Source organism: Dama dama, chromosome X (genome assembly GCF_033118175.1).
Source record: "Dama dama isolate Ldn47 chromosome X, ASM3311817v1, whole genome shotgun sequence".
NCBI lineage: Eukaryota > Metazoa > Chordata > Mammalia > Artiodactyla > Cervidae > Dama > Dama dama.
In genome coordinates this window covers 121,311,922-121,329,132 of record NC_083714.1, presented here as the reverse complement: position 1 = coordinate 121,329,132, position 17,211 = coordinate 121,311,922, and the positions used below count along the sequence as shown (strand labels likewise).

At 37.3% G+C, this 17,211-nt stretch overlaps 1 protein-coding gene across 1 annotated transcript in view; it reads right to left on the bottom strand.

The window, feature by feature from the left end:
- Positions 1-17,211, bottom strand: part of DMD (dystrophin) — a 2,165,569-nt gene that overhangs the window by 886,019 nt on the left and 1,262,339 nt on the right. The window lies entirely within an intron of this gene.

The window sequence follows — 17,211 nt, the reverse complement described above, 5'->3', positions numbered from 1 at the left end:
GGTACAGAGATAAATTTAAAAATAATCTATAGCCACTGGAACATTTTTATGAGTCACTGATGGTGTCAGGCTTAAGCATCTTCTACTTTTTATCCTGAATGAAATTTTAAGAAAAATTGTTTTATTAAAAAAGACTATTACAATAAAATATGTATTAAAAATGCCTTTTGCCATGAAATAAAAATAGCACTCTAGCATTTTTTTAAAAAAGGTAATATAGAATTTGTAAGGCAATTACAATAACCCATAACTAAATCTGATGGTTAGAAAATGAAATAATATGAGAACTTGAGATATCTGCCATATTTCAATCTAAAGGACTTACAAATCTTTATGTATAGATGAGACAGTCAGTATTCAGAACACTTTCCTGATACATATGATTCTAGTTAACTTAATATTCTTATATTCTCCTGCCTCAAACCAAGTACCTACAAACTCCATCAAATGCCTGCCAAATGAATGAATCAATGCCTGTTTTCTAAGACTGGGTCAAATCTCCTTTAGACTCTCATTATGGATAAACTTCTTGGATTTTTGTTTTCCACTGCTTTCATGTATTATTATTTTAAATACTAGAATTTTGGATAGTATGTCTTTAGCAGTTAAAAGACTCATTAAATCCACAAAAATGGTAACAGGCCATTATTCTGGGAACATAGTACCTCACACTGATTATAAAACTATGCACAGTCACTGAACTATTCATAAACTTTCCTGACCATACTCTCTTAATTGAGCATGAGATGTGCTCTTACAAACATGTGATACTTCCTTGCAACTAGTTGATTTTGCTCCATTATTTATATTCCACTCTGAACATCTGTTCATATCAATGTTGCATGTGACAGTCACTGCTTAATAACAGGTATCCCCACTCATAACAAATTCTGTCTATATTCAGATTATACCATAAATTCCTTGAAGTCAAAGATGGTGTCTTATTCACAGTCCTATTCCTGACACTTACTACAACATCTGGTTCATGAGTGGTTTCAATAAGTATCTGTTGAGTGAATGCATGAATCTATGAATACAGAAAGTGGAGGAAGAGAGGAGTGCTCATAATTATCATGGTATCATTAGTATTAATACTTATTATTGGACCTCCTAGAGATTCCAAGATGTGCGTACAATTTTCTAGGTTTTAGGCAGTATAAAATCTAGCTGAAAAGATTAGACATAAGTGTGAAGGATAATTTGCTATATTATATCCAGTAAGACAGTAAGCAAGGTGATCAGACAGATTAGATAAGTAATTATAAATGACAGATTAGAAGAGAAATGAGCTCAATGGAAGGATGAAAAGGAGAGACCATGGTGGGTAATTTGGAACTGAAAGAGTGGGTAGGCCTTAGGGATGTGGAGGGTCAGGGCCGCAAGAGGATAGCAGAAGGCTAGCCTAATGGTGTGGAATTTCTGTGATCTGATCTCAAGTATACACGTGGGCTCTGTGTCACTTCCACAGAGTGGAAGTTTAGGAAGAGGTGTAGCCCTGGATTAATAGTGGGCTTGGGCAGAGAGGACTCTGCTTTTTATTAAAGACTTTGCAATTCAGTGGAGAGCAACAGAAAATGACTGAAGGACAGGGGTGTGGGAGCTAGAGCTGTGTTCAGAGGTGATTCTGGGGCAAAGTTTAGGCTAATGTTAAAGCAGGGACACAGGTCAAACAGCCAGGACAGGAGTCTGCAAGGTAGGTGCTGGGGCTAAACCTAGAGTTTAGACAATGCAGTAGAACAGAAAGGCGAGAAGTAACATAAACTGTTAAGGCACAATTAAGGTTAGGGAACTAGCTGGATCCAGCAATCGTGAATGACTACTGAAACGGGGAAATCTTTGCCTAGAACACCAAACTCAGGGAGGCAGTTACACGAGAAAGATGATGACTCTAATTTGTACCTCCAACGGTGTCCAATACTCACAGCTACTAGAAATACTTTTTAAAAATTCAAACTAGTACAGCCACTATGGAGAACAGTGTGGATATTCCTTAAAAAACTGGAAATAGAATTGCCATACGACCTAGCGATCCTACTGCTGGGCATACACACTGAGGAAACCAGAATTGAAAGAGACACATGTATCCCAATGTTCATCGAAGCACTGTTTACAATAGCCAGGACATGGAAGCAACCTAGATGTCCATCAGCAGATGAATGAATAAGAAAGCTGTGGTACATATACACAATGGAGTATTACTCAGTTATTAAAAAGAATGCATTTGAATCAGTTCTAATGAGGTGGATGAAACTGGAGCCTATTATACAGAGTGAAGTAAGTCAGAAAGAAAAACACCAATACAGTATATTAACACATGTATATGGAATTTAGGAAGATGGTAATGATGACCCTATATGTGAGACAGCAAAAGAGACACAGATGTAAAGAACAGACTTTTGGACTATGTGGGAGAAGGCAAGGGTGGGATGGTTGAGAGAATAGCATTGAAACATGTATATTACCATATGTGAAATAGATTGCCAGTCCAGGTTTGATGGATGAGACTGGGCGCTCAAGGCCGGTGCACTGGGATGACCCTGAGGGATGGGATGGGGAGGCAGGTGGGAGGGGATTCAGGATGGGGGACACACCCATGGCTGATTAATGTCAATGTATGGCAAAAATCACTACAATATTGTAAAGTAATTAGCCTCCAATTAGAATCAATAAATTAATTTTTAAAAATGCATGGAACACCTGTAAGATGTGTGCTACAGCAGTGCATCTCAAACTTCAATGTGCACATCTCCAAGAGATCTTGCTAAACTGATGATTCTAATCCAGTAGGTCTAAGGAGGGCCCCGAATTTTCAGCTTCTAACAAGCTTCAAGGGGATGCTGATATCACTGGTGTGGGAACAACACATTGAGTAATAAGATGATAGAGTACATGCCTTCTGAATCTTTGTTAACGAATCAAAGAATTCTTGTTGCTGGTTTATAATGCTATAAACTAATGAAACGCCACAATTTTTATCTCAGGCGTCTTGCTTTGTATTTTTGATCTCAGTTTTTCCACTTCATGGCTGATGGCTACAGTGACTTTTACAATCCAATTGTAGAATCAACATGGGTTTTATTATTTCCATTTCCCAGATAGGTGATAGAACTGAGTAGCTAAGAATGAAGCAATAACTTAAAATTGTTAGATCTAAATCTCATTTTATGTAGAGTCCCAAATCAGGGCTTTCAGATTTTTTTTTAATTTTGTGAAAGAGAGCTCATTAAATAGTCTATTGCATTTGTGTGAAGAGATTTTGTAATCAGGAGAAGTATTTACAGTGTATGGTCGACCTGAGGAGAATTTTCAATAATAAAGTCTAAGAAGGCAAAATAATGGACCAAAACAGGAAGTTAAAACTTGTACATGTTGTTTCACAGTTAGCTGCTGAGCCTGAAGATGTGACTTGATTTACACAATTAAATGGAAAACCTCAATCAATTTTATTCACTTAGTGCAAAACAAATTAATTTTCATTTTATAACTTCTAAATATTTTAAGTACTAAATTATTCACTACCACTGAAATTTCCAAGCTCTGATACCACATTCATGTTCTGTTGTCCTAGGCATTCTTATCTATTTCTCTAGCAATTAACATCTAGTCTGAGTTTGGGATAGAAAAAAATCGTAATTAAATTGATTGGATTATTCATCATCCCTTAGAAAGTTTATTGTGTTTTGATTCCAATATTAAAGCATCATTCTTAATAATGACTGCTTATCAGACTCCCCTAGGGAGGTTTTTCAAAATATAAAAGCCCAGAATTTCACATTAAACCAACTGCAGCAGAATCTCTGGGTATAAGGGGACAAAGGTGTACAAAGCAGATACATTATTAAAGAAAGTGTAGGCTAGAAATACATGGAGCAGGCAGGGGCACAGGAGGGGCATGTTTTAGAGCTACAGCATTATTATTTATTTCTTGTATGCTTTTCGAATAGAGAAAATTTCCGAAATTATAGAAAGTGACACATATATCTCAATCCTCCAAGTCTGGTCAAATTGAGGAAAGAGAAGAAGAATTACAGGCAAGGAAGAACAGCTACATTTTTATAGAGGGAAAAGATGAGACAAAGAAACTAGTACATCTTATATGAAAAGACTGCATAAATTTAAAAAATCATATGTGCAAAACTTTCCAAAACTGCATGAAAACAAAATCAACAGAAAATAAAATGTGACAAATGAAAAAGAAGCAGCTAAGAAGCAGTTACAGGGAATTGTACAATGACAAATTGGATAAGCTTTGTAGGAGATAAAGAACTGGCAAAATATCACAAACTAGGCAGAATAGGAAAACAGAAGAGACAAAAAGTGACTGGGAGAAAAGGTAAAGATTGAGGGGAACAGAAGAGAGAAAAACACATCTTTGCTGAATAAGTGGATATATCAAAAATCTAATCTTGTGATTTACTGGTAGTTCTGCTAAGGTTTTATTTTGAGACATATTAATTGTTGCCTCAGTTTGCTCACTGGTCAAGAGGAAACATGCAATGATATGGACACTTTAGAGACTTGTAAATCTGCCAGATGGAAATTTATGGGGCAATTTCATGTTCTTTTACCTTCTGCTTTACTCTGTCTGCCTTAAGCTCATTGCCACGGTTCCTCTTTGTCAGTCTCTAGAATTCAAGTCAGAACCTGAAAAATTATTTCTGGTCCTTTACTCAGAGATAAACCGGACATGTTTGCCTCTCATGTTAATTCTTACACTATGTAGTCACAACTGTCTGCAGAGGTTTTAACATGCTCAGAAAGTATCTTGTGACATTATTATTCGATGATAAATAATTTTTGTAAGGAAGCAACACAAATAGACAAAGACTAAAGCAAAACAGCAAGCTTAGCAACAGGACACAATCAATCTAGCCCAGTCATGGGCTAGATGATTCTATTCTCATGGAAGACCTGATGACCCTGTAAGAGCATCTCATGAGGAGAGTGACAAGAATTGAAAGATGGTAAAAACTGGAGAAATCCAAGAGTGAGGGAGGAGGAAGTACATAAAAAAGAAGAAGGATTGAAAAAACGTGAAGAATGGCAATTTTTTAGTAAAATAGATGCAGGAGGCAAGAATCAAGGCCTGGAGCTCAGAATGAGGAGATCAAGAATGATGCCTACATATTTACTGCAAGATAAAACCCAAATACTAGCCTACCAGGCAAGGTGTGAAGTGCCTGTACAGCCTCTTCTCTCTGCCTTTGCAGCATTCTCTATGGCTGCTCCTCACTTCCAACCTTAACTCCAACTGCCAGTAAAAACTGAAAGGCTTTCTACTTCCTTGACTGTCCTAAGTTTTGCAGATCAAACTCATAACCTGTCTGTAACGCTCAGCTTAAAAGTGAGCCCAGAGAGAACTAAGGGCCTCCCCTCTGCATAGGTAGTCATAAAATATTTCCAGTTAGTGTCATTCATCGGTAGCATTCATGTCTGTATTCGACTTTGCAGCTGAGGATTAAGTAGTACTGAAGGAGTTTTTTTTTCTTCTTTCGACCATAAAATGTCTCCACATTTGAAGTGTACCTCAGATTCTACTTTTAGTTAAGGACCTACAGATCTTTTACTTGTGACTTGCCAATTAAATCAGAGAAGGGCAGCCTTTGCAGACGATCAATCAAAAATAAAATGCACCTTGTTAGCCTGGTATTTCCCCTGGTCTCATTTGTTTTGCATTTCAGTAAACATTTATGGGGGCTTCCCTGGTGGTTCAGTGGTAAAGAGCCCACCTGCCGATTCAGGAGACACGGGTTCAACTCCTGTGTGGGAGAAGGACACGGCCATCCAGTGTTCTTGCCTGGGAAATCCTCTAGACCGAGGGGCCTGGCAGGCTACGGTCCATGGGGTGGCAAAAGAGTCGGATGGGACTTAGTGACTAAACAACAACAACAAAACATTTACCTCAGTGGTCCCCAAGCTTTTGGGCACCAGGGCCTGGGGGTGAGGTGGGGGATGGTTCAGGCGGTGAGGAAAAGCTGTAAATACAGATGAAACTTCATTGGCTCCCGAGCCACTCCCTCCTGCTATGCAGTGCAGTTCCTAACAGGCCTGGCTGGTAGGGGTCCATGGCATGGGGGTCGGGGACCCCTGATTTATTGTGTTCCACTAATAATAACACTAAAACAACAAGCATGCTTTTGTTAGTTTGTTATAGGAAATGGAGGCAGGAGGGGGTCTGATTAGATTTCATCTAGTGCTCTTTCCTGTGTGGTGTAATAGTAGATGCATTTGTTGGTGCAATTCCCCATCTGCTCCTGATAATGGTTGCTATAAAAGAATAATGAGAATTTCTCCTGAAACTCGAATTAGACTGTGCCTTTTCCAAAGCAAACACCCTGCAATGAATTAAAGGAAAATTATGTACAGTAGCGATTTATTTTAATGGGACATTTACCTAATATCAAATTACAATGAAATTTCCTTTGGAGGTATTTATCTCATCCACATCAGATACATACATTCATTATTATCACTGCTATTAATGTGGATACCAAATGAATTCATCATAAATTACTTTAAATACTACATGCTTTATGAGATTATCTCAGGCTTTTTTTTTTTCTTTCTTTACTAAGACATAATGCCCTGTGGGGGTGGAGGGAACCCCCAAACATGTATTTCTCAATATCAAGCAGATTCCAAAGGAATAAACTGAATGTATGTTAAGTCTCTGCCTTTGGGTCTCTGAAACTGAAGGCTGCAAGTAAAATCTGCCCTCAGACATGTTTTAGTATTAGGACTTTTATAATTTGAATGCCTTTAGGTGGAGTATACATGCATTCTACTGCCCTCTGAAGATATTTGAATTAGTGGCCCTTGCTTTTTAAAGAAAACTGTTTCTATAATGCACACAACTTTGCAAAGTTAATAGGTTTTACTTTGTTATGATCAATGCTAGACCTCTCTAGGTTCACAGATTTATTCAATCCTTCTTGGCTTCTAAATCATTCATTAGAAGTTCAGGAGAACTACCTGGGAACATTTAAGAGCTGTTTTTTCCCCTCTGTTTACTTAGATTTGTAAAGAAAGCAAATTGACCTTTCTCTGATCAAAAAGAGGCTCTTGTCTCTGACCATGCTTGCTCTCATTAAGTGGTCCTTGTAACAGAACATATGACTCCAGGCATAAAATTCTTTCCATGTGATTACTAGGATAGTTTAAAAAACATATGGGCTATTTCATCATAGAATAAATATATTACACACAGCCAAAAAACTGGCTCTTAAGATAGAATATTTGAAAGGAGACAGATCATTTTTATATTCCTTATTCTTCTTTCTAGAGGTCTTATCAATTTGTAACTACACAAATATTTATTCAAACACCATTTGGTGGGTAGAAAAGATGCAGTAAGAATATAGGAAAAGCAACAACATTGTTCTTTAAAGGCAAAATGATGTGTAAATTGAATTGATTCAGGACTGGAAACGTTTGATTCTCATTTAATTTCATTGTCTAACTGCATTGGCTCTGAAGCTGTAGTTCTTATTAATACTTGCCATGCTTATCAAATATTTTCATTGAGTCATTCATTGACTAAACAACTATTTATTCAGCCACTCCTACTGGCCAGGAATTATGTTAAGTGTTATTCTTCAGTGGCTACAGTAGAACAGACTGATTGGAAAATCTCTCGAATAGAAACAGAAACCTACATAGTAGGTGTTATCACTGTAGTTAAGGTGAAGAAAAATAGTTGCATGGATCAGAGAGTCAGTGGTATAAACAGAGACAAGTTAATGAAACCAAATGAGATTTGGGAACTCAATAGATAGGAGCTAGCCATTCAGTGGAGACATGAATGAAGGAAAATATGTCAACTGGGCAGTTGGAGATACTGGACTGAGCCCCAGAAGAAAAATTAGGATTGAAAATATAACTGAGATCATAATCGGCAGAGCTAAGTCCAAATTTTGTGATGTGGACTTGGCTCTGAATGTAGTTGAATTTTTCATTTTCATTGAACACATTATGGGTAACCTCAAAGGCAGCTTTCATGACCCAAACATATTTTGGGACTCTCTGAATATTTGTTTACAATTGCTTACATAGGAAACTGAGAGGAGTAATGTCATGACTAGCCCTTGCTCTGTTTCCACACTGCAACATTTTCTTTTCATCTGTTGGAAGATAGATCAATCTCACGATGTGTATAAGGTAGAAAGTTGATAGGAAGTACAATTCTCCATTTCAAAAAAAAAAAAATACAGAAAGTATCACTCTGATTAAGCTGGTTGTATCTACTTACCCTTTTACCTACTCACTGCTAAAAATCACTGGACAAAGATGATTTAAAATATATTCATGTTGCTTTCTAAGAGACCAGGAATTAAACTTGTTCCTTAAACTCCTTTTCTGTACTCAAAGGAATTCTATGTGCTTTAAACTGTGGCATAATCGCTAAACGACTGCTTAGTGTACGTAATTGTTCAATGCAGGGAAGTGTTCTCTTCAATTTGATTCACTCCAACAAATAGGTAACTTTTGGGTTGGCCAAAAACTTCCTTTGGGTTACAAAAACACTGAAATGAACTTTTTGGCCAACCCAATATTTGTATCTGATGCCTTTACAATGATAAATAGGTTCATATTTTCCTATCAATATTCAATTTCATGGGGGGGAGAATAACAAGCTAATAACTATACACAATGCTGTATTATGACTACTGAGATACTATGCAAACAAAATCACATCACTTGTGTGATTGTGTTATGATCATGGGTGTGTACATATGTGTATCTAGGTTGGGGGAGATGATCAGGAAAAGAAACACAGATGTTGTGGTAATTAAGATTATCAAAGCCTGAGGTATTGGATACAGTGCTGGTACCCCTTATCTTAACAACTGTTCAAAAAATATTCACTTATAAATTGAGCATAAGCATAGGCAAGATATGACACTACTCTTGAATGGTTTCCCATTGAAGAAGGGTTAAAATAAAATATTGAAATATGTATAGCACCCTAGCATGGAAGACAGACAGTAAAAAATAATTGTGTTTCACCAGAATCTCATTTCTTTCCACAAATAACAAGTTATCAAAGTAAGGTTTAGTTTCTCAGGCTCTTGAGAACAGAAAGGCCCAGAAATAAGATAAAGAGGGATTAAAAACAGATCTCTGAGTCTAACATCAATTAATTGATTTCAAACATTTAGCTTAGATAACAGAACCCCCAAGACATCCACTAACAATTCACCTCTAAGCACATGTTGGGCCTCACTAAGTCTTATATGTCCCTCTTGCCAAGTTATATAGGCATTAAACAAAAGTTACCCCCCCCCCCTTTTTTTAAGCCTTGATCTCTGAGGTTAGCTTTCTTATTTCCCAACTCATTATCTGTTGTATGGTAATGCTCTTCTCCTTCATGGAATTAGATGAGATGATAAAAACAAATCTGTAGCTCTTGTTGACTGAACACATACATCCTCTGGAAATCAGACAAATGAGGCACAGAGTGGATTCTATTATATTTGTACAGTGTCAACAATTTGTACCTTATTGAACTGTATACAAACCAGAAGAACCCAAGAAAAAAACAAGCAGATGACTTAAGCGAGTCTTCTGTGAAAACTTCTGGAATTACTCACATGAATCTCTAAAAGATCAGATATAGTTGCAAACAACAACAACAAAAAAGGTGGAAACCAACTATAGTGGTTTTGACTTCCTTATAAATCTAACTTGTGAAATGGAAAATATTCAATTATCAAATGCTAAAGTTTTCTAAATTTGTTATGTCTCGGGAAATTTCCTTGTTAACCACTCCTTAGCATTTCCATTTGACTTAAACCTCAAAACGTGTTGAAGCCAACATTAACATCATTTTGAAACTGATTGCTCTTGTTGACTTTACCAGGCTGCCAGTTCATCTTTGTTTTATTCCTTTCTTTCTTTTCCCCCATTCAAGTCCTATTGATTCTGTTATACCTTCTGCCCATTTATCATTGCTACCTCCCCCTCCTCTGCTGGTTGTTCACCGCACTTCACTATGTTAGTCACACTTCCTCCTGTTTTGCTTCACCACTTCTCACACCAAAACGTCATACTTATCCTTTCCAGATTAATCTTCCTGATGGGCAGTTCTGGTGGTTGGTTTCCTGCTCAGACATATATACTGAATTCTCAGGATCTGCTTAATGAAGCCCAAATAATTTAGGTAATAATCAGAACCTCATACCATTCTGGGATGAGAAAACTTTCTAGGCTTCTCAACTGACTCTTCAATTCTTCATCTATGGACCACTCACAGTGATTCCTTGGCAATTCCCTAGGACTTTGCCGTTCTCCTTTCTCTATCACAAATACCCTCATTTCAACTTATGCGATTCTTTCACTCCAGTCCATTAGACTATGAACTTTGGGAGAGAGAATCATCACTGTTTTTCTTAGTGCCTAGCAAAGTGTCTGCTACACAGTAGTGCTCAAAACACAAATGTTAAATGCATAAATGAAAACACACCCCAAATATTATCATGTTTATAAATAAAATTTCAACTAGAAGCCATCCAGCCTGAAAAATCCTACTGCCTATCAACTGTAGGATGTTTTTCATAGTCTATATAAAATTAAATACCCTGATTTTGGTCGCAAGTTTATGAGCTTCTTTTAGTGCAAGGACATTGTTTTCTTAATATTTGGGTTTTCCCCCATGTTAAGCAGTAAAAGTTTATTGGCTACATGACTAAATGAATAAGCATATTATATGTCTTAAGATAATGATTAAATTACATTTCTAGATTTTAAAATCAATACAATAAAATAAAATGGAGAAGGAAACAGCAACCCACTCCAGTATTCTTGCCTGGGAAATTCCTTGGGCAAAGGAGCCTGCCAGGCTCTAGTCCATAGGGTGGCAAGAATTGGACATGACTTAGCAACTAAACAACAACAATTTAAAAATACCTAATAGGCTTCTAAACAACAAATTAGTGCTGATGGTTCTGAAGAGACAATCTTCCAAGACTGGGCAAAGAAAATTGAAGCATTTGGCACTTTATATTAGTGACAAAGATGTCCAGGGAGCAGTGCTTTTACAAAAGAAATGCACTGCTGACTAAGCAGCAACAGTGCTTCTCAACAGAGTCTTCAAAGACAACTTTTTTAAAAGTAGGAAAATGTCTCTGTCCTTTCCAATTTCCAAGTTATATCAATGACCTCAAAATAATATTACTTTAACTCAATAAGAAGAAAGGCAATTGACCACTATTTATGAATAGCCAGTAAATACATGAGAAGATGTTCCATGCTGTTAGTCATCAGAGCTACACAAATTAAAACCACAACAAGATACCACTTCATATTCCACAAAATGGAAAAAAAAAAATTGAAAGTACTGTTAAGATCAAATACTGGTGCAGTCTAGAGCTGATGGAGCTCTCTACCATCACTGGTGGGAGTAGAAAAGGACACAACCACTTTAGAAAAGTGTTTTGCAATATCTTATCAATTTAAAGATCTGATGGAGCCATTTCACTCCTAGGTATTCACCCCAAAGAAATGAAAACCTGTGCTCACAAAAAGACTTGTACACAAACATTCACAGTGCCTTATTCACAATGTCCCTAAACTGAAAGCAGACTGAATGTCCATCAATGGGAGAATAGACAGATTGTGGTACATTTTATAGAATGGAGTAACAACTGGCAATAAAAAGGAGTGAACTCATAATGTACTCACAACATAGATGAATCTCAAAAGTAGTATGCTGATCAAAATAGCACAGACTGCACAGTTCCATTTATATGGATTCAAGAACTGACAAAACGAATCTACGGTGATAGAAATTCTAATAGGTGCCTACAGGGAGTAGGAATTGAAGGTGTCCTGAGGCAATGGAAATGTTCTTTTTATTGAGGAGTTGGTTTTAAGAGCAGAATCACTTGACAAACTAAGTTGAACATAGTATCTTTGCTTCTCAGTTCTTGGGACATTCTTCTACACTTCCTTATTTATTTGCTCTAGTCATACAGACCAAGAATGCATAGAAAATAAATGACATGGCTGAATCTATTATGTGAAAGTATCATGAGAGACTGAAATGAAGAACTAAATTTAATAGGTTCAAATTTTATATAAGAATAAACTTTTCCTCCCCTCCGCAGTAAATCTGTCTCATATTTTATAAATTTTACAATTAAGAAATAAGAACGATATCACTTTCAAGTGCTTTTCTCTCCTTATTTAAGTGCTACCTCAGCCATGTTAAGAATAAAGATTTCTAACAAATTTAATTTCTTTCTCTCCCACTTCGTAAAGCGCCCACTGATGTTTCTTATGCAAGAAAAGAACTAAGACAGGTGGATTGCCAAACCTCAGTCAGCTGCAGACAAAATTTAAAAGGGTTCAGAAGACTAATCCAGTTATGTGGGGACAGACTTAGTGAACCACCAGGGATGTTGTACTATGTACCCTTTCATCCCAACATATAATTGTCAGTTTGGACACTTGACAGGACAAGGTGGCATCTGTCTTTCAGGAAAGTGTGTATGAATATACAAGTGGTGCGTGAGATTAAGAAGAGGGGAAAAAACATAGTGACCTCATGATTTTAAATTTTAAAAGAAAAAAAAATGGTGCAAGAAGCCTGTGAGGCTTTCAAAAATAAAATTTTGACCACATCATTCCAAATAATCCCAAAGCGTTCTTAAAAAGAATGTGGTGTTGAACGAGATGCATGCCATCATGCAGGGGATCTTAAATGAGCTCTGATTCTATTGATAAAAGTGTATCAACATGGGATGAAAATGGAGACATAGCTGAGGGCAAATACTCAAACAAGAACAATATAGAACAGTACAAACAGTGAGGGAAAGTTGAGCCTGGAAGTAAGTGAGACTTGTGATGACGTTAAAAAACAACATTCAGGGCCTTTTCACTTTTGTTTGGAGAAAGTAGCAGCAGAAAGAGAAAGGTTCACTGATTAGGGCAGAAGGGGAGGGTCAGGGAAACAGATGAGACAGAAAGCAGAACCGCTCAGCTCCTCAGCTTGTCTGCTCTGTCAGGGACAATGTTCATCAGACTGGAAAAAGCATAACTGCACGAGAGAAAGGAAGCCCAAAATAGGTGAGAGAGTTTTAAAAGAGCACCTTGCTGCTCCAAATGAGCTAAAATCTCTGGCCCTAGACCAATTATATCCCGGGGACACGAGAGAACTTGCATGGATACCATCCTACCCTGCTGTCAGTGGTCTTTGTGGAACTATGTTAACACTAAAGATGAGCAAATGTCATCCCAATTTTCAAAACTGGGAAGAAGTCAGTGCAACTGGTTTCCATCTAGTCCTGCTAAAGAGCAGTTCTGGATGACTGAACAAGGAGCAAACAAATACTCATTAGCAAAGACAACGTCAGGCAGCTCATTGGGGTTTGGATGACAACTTGTTCTCGTGGTGGACATGTGTGCCTGTGTTTCTGGTTTAATCTCTCAGGCAGTATGAAAATTGAATTTCACATTTCTAAGCAACTTAAAATAATTCCTTTCTTCTGGTAGTAAAACTGTCCCCAGCTGCTAAAATGAAGTAACTCTGTAAGTACTTTACTGTATTTTACAGAGAGCAGTGAAATGTCCAATTGCCTTTGTTGTTTTTTAGTCTCTAAGCCGTGTCCAACTCTTTGTGAACCCATGGACTGTAGGCCACCAGACTCCTCAGTCCATGGGATTTCCCAGGCAAGAATACTTGAGTGGGTACCATTTCCTTCTCTAGGGATCTTCCCAACCCAGGGAGTGAACCTGCGTCTTCTGCATTGGCAGGCGGGTTCTTTACCACTGAGCCACCAGCTGCCTACCACCTGGACAAATTTGAAGACCTCTGGCTAAAAATGAATGGAGACAACGATCTGGTGTATGAACCACTCCATGTATTTGATGTGGCAAAAATACATTTTCTTTACACAACAACAGAACAAGAGGAAATAAGATGCAGGGACACTGAAGAATCTACATAGGAGGGAGATTTCTGAAGAGAGGCATGTTAGAATTGGACAAGATGAGAAGCAAGAAAAATGGTAAATCGAAATGAGATGAATTATTTTTACCCTTGGTTTTCTTTCATCATTTTGAATGCATTTTTGCAATGAAAAAGTATACTTTTCAATCAGAAAAATAGGCTATATTCATTTGTAAAATAAATTAATATAATGTCACTCAAACAAGATATGTTACCTGGGTGTTTTACTTAAGAGTCAGAGAACATACATGGCCTTTCCTAGTGCTGTTTTTTAATTATTCAAATGCAATATTTCAAAATAAGGTTCAGTTCAGTTCAGTCGTTCAGTCTTATCCGACTCGTTGTGACCCCATGAACCGCAGCACGCCAGGCCTCCCTGTCCATCACTAACTCCTGGAGTCCATCCAAACCCATGTCCATTGAGTCGATGGTGCCATCCAACCATCTTATCCTCTGTCGTCCCCTTCTCCTCCTGCCCTCAATCTTTCCCAGCGACAGGGTCTTTTCCAATGAGTCAGCTCTTCACATCAGGTGGCCAAAGTACTGGAGTTTCAGCTTCAGCATCAGTCCTTCCAACGAACACCCAGGACTGATGTCCTTTAGGATGGACTGGTTGGATCTCCTTGCAGTCCGAGGGACTCTCAAGAGTCTTCTCCAACACCACAGTTCAAAAGCATCAATTCTTCTGCACTCAGCTTTCTTTATAGTCCAACTCTCACATCTATACATGACCAATGGAAAAACCATAGCCTTAACTAGATGGACCTTTGATGGCAAAGTAATGTCTCTGCTTTTTAATATGCTGTCTAGGTTTGTCATAAATTTTCTTCCAAGGAGTTATCTTACAAGGAGTTTCTTCCAAGGGGAATCTTTTAATTTCATTGCTGCAACTCACTTTATATACTAAGATTGCAGCATTTATAATTCATCACTACATTATTTGCTCAAGTAAATACTATTAAACTTAGGAGTATAGCGGACAAAAGATACTCCTAATTGTAAATGATAATTCATCACATCTCAGTTAATGTCACTAAGCTCTTCTAATATCATCTGTATCATCATTTCACAGCTCTCTTTAATGCTATTTTTCTATGTATTTAGAATAAATTAATGTTGACCACGAAAACATCAAGGGGAAAGGATTTTTTAAAGTTCCATAGGTCCAGTTTACTTGATGTCCTATGAACATGCTGTCTTTCATAAAAACTGAGACAAATATGCAAATAGGGACAACTTAGAATTATAACAGCCAACATATTTCAGGAAAATAGCTCTCATCTTGTTTTGACAGGCAAAATAAATGGCTAGGAAGGACTTCTATGATCTGGAGGTATGTCCTCAAACTCCTACTCTATACCACAGTTTCCCCATATTTATGTTCCTTTTTCTTATCTTTAATAAAAATATATATTCTCAGTCCCTTCAGTCCTGTCCAAGTATTTCCGATGCTATGGACTGTAGCCCATCAGGCTCCTCTGTCCATGGTATTCTCCCGGCAAGAATACTGGAGTGGGTTGCCATTTCCTTCTCCAGGGGATCTTCTGAACCTGGGGATCAAACCTGCTTCTCCTGCACTGCAGGCAGATTCTTTATTGCTGAGCCATTGGCCTTAACATAAAATTTTAGTGTGTATCTTGCTTGGTTCCATTTTTTCTATTAATATTTCATGTTATAGTTTGAAGCCTTGTTATACACTGTCTCAAATCTTTTGTGGATTGAAGAAGGGTATAAATCAATAAAACCTAAAACTCAATTTGCTCCTTTGAATAAGCACTTTAGATGTTTAATCAGTAAACACAAAGTTAGCTTTGTATTTTACATTTAAACCATTATCATATTTTCAATGTGAAAAGAAAGTTTTAAAAAAAAAAAAAAAGCATGAGGGAGAAGAACAATCTGAGACATTCACAAGAGATTCCAGATTCAGCAACAACTTATCTACCTACTCATTGCTTCTGCTATGATCCCCTGCTCAGACCAGGAATGTCACTGATCATACAGAAAATTGTGTTAAATTGGTGAAGATGTTATTGGTACTATCAATCATTTCAGTTGCTCAGTCGTGTCTGACTCTTTGGGACCCCATGGACTGCAGCACATCAGGCTTCCCTGTCCGTCACCAACTCCTGGAGCTTTCTCAAACTCATGCCCATTGAGTCAGTGATGCCATTCAACCATCTCATCCTCTGTTGTCACCTTCTCCTCCTGCCTTCAATCTTTCCCAGCATCAGGGTCTTTTCAAATGAGTCAGTTCTTCGCATCAGGTGGCCAAATATTGGAGTTTCAGCTTCAGCATCAGTCCTTCCAATGAACACTCAGGACTGATTTCCTGATACTATGCTAAGACAGTTATTGCAATTATCTTTTAGGGAAAATATACTACTCTTACATACTTTATAAGGTGCTATCAGATGATTCCTTCACTTTAGACCTGCACAGATATATGAGGCAAGCAATAAAAAAAATGTGTTACTATCTCCACATTAAAGATGACGGAATGAAAGTGATGGATGTGTTTATGGCATCAATTGTGTTGATGGTTTCACGGATGTCTACTTACTTCTAACATCATCAAATGCATATGTTAAAAATGTATAGCTTCATAAATATCAAGCATACCTCAATCAAGTGGTATTAAAAAAAAAAAGATGAGGAATTGGGAGCCTAAATGACTTCTCTGATCTGACTCATCCTCCAGGTGTGAGAACCAGGACTAGGATCCAGATGATCACCATGTGTGTTTCAGTGAGGTTCCCCTACTCAGTACTGCCTCTTTTCTGACTCAGTTACTGCGATATTACAGAGATAAAGAGGCACATGAAAAGTAGAAAATACACAAAATTAAGCAAATTGCATATATGTTTAGATTATTGTGCACATAATAAACCAAGAATTTCATTATTACAGCTCTTTTTCTTGGGAGAAAGCTTATTTGATGCAGGTTTTCCTATTTAAAAAAACCCCACTATTTTGTCATTCTACTTCATATTGTTTGTTCATTTAATTGGGCTTCCCTGGTGGCTCAGACAATATTGAATGTGATCATTCTGTAAAAAATGCGGATCAAAATAATGAGAAATATATCAATGCAGAATATATTTGGAGCTGATTTAGAGAGGACCACAGCATCCCTAGATTGCATTACGTGTTTTCGTAAAGCTGTTATATTAGAATGTCATGCTGACATGATTCTTGATAATGTATTTAATGGTTAAAATATGCACACTGAACATTTCTGTAGAGTTCATCGCATCTAATAT